Raw genomic sequence first — 725 nt, forward strand, 5'->3', positions numbered from 1 at the left:
TTTGACTACATTTATTTCAGAAGCATTTTGGTTGTAGAGCAGTGTTAATCAATCCAGTGACCATGAAGCTTCAGTTGCCCAGATTCCTCAAAATACATGCAGTGTTTCATGTATCCTGCTAAAACTCTACATCAACAACCCATTCGCTCACCGGGCTCAACTACTGCCCCATGCTGTGCGGATCCAAGCGCACAATGCATAGGTCACAATGAGTACGAGGTCCATGAGATACTGGACTCAAAAATCAGATGTGACTCCCCCCTGGTAGCTCATGAACTGATAGGTCTATGGCACAGAGGAGCAATCCTGGGGGTAATGTAAGGCCCAGGGGGTCTAGAATGCAGGCCTGTAGAGCTACCAGGCAGCAGACATCTCCAAAAGCTGTTACTAGTTTGTGCTCCACTGCCCATGACACACTGTGGATACAGACCATGGGCAGTCCTGCCTCAAGTGGTCTGATAGGCAGCAGCCTCATGACTCCTGATTGGCTCCCCCACAGGCACTGCCTTCTAATTTTCTCCCCGCTCAGCCCCAGGCCCCGCCCCAACTTTACCCCTTCCCCCAACCCCTCACCCCTGCCCTGCCTTTTCTCACCCCCGCTCCAGCCCAACCCCACCCCAACTCCACCCCTTCCCCCAAGCCCTCACTCCTGGCCTGCCTCTTTCCACCCCTGCTCCATCCCTGGCCCAGCCCCCGCTCCATCCCTTCCCCTAACCCCCATCCCC

This window comes from Terrapene carolina, unplaced genomic scaffold (genome assembly GCF_002925995.2).
Source record: "Terrapene carolina triunguis isolate 2854851 unplaced genomic scaffold, T_m_triunguis-2.0 Scaffold147, whole genome shotgun sequence".
NCBI classification, from domain to species: Eukaryota; Metazoa; Chordata; order Testudines; family Emydidae; genus Terrapene; species Terrapene triunguis.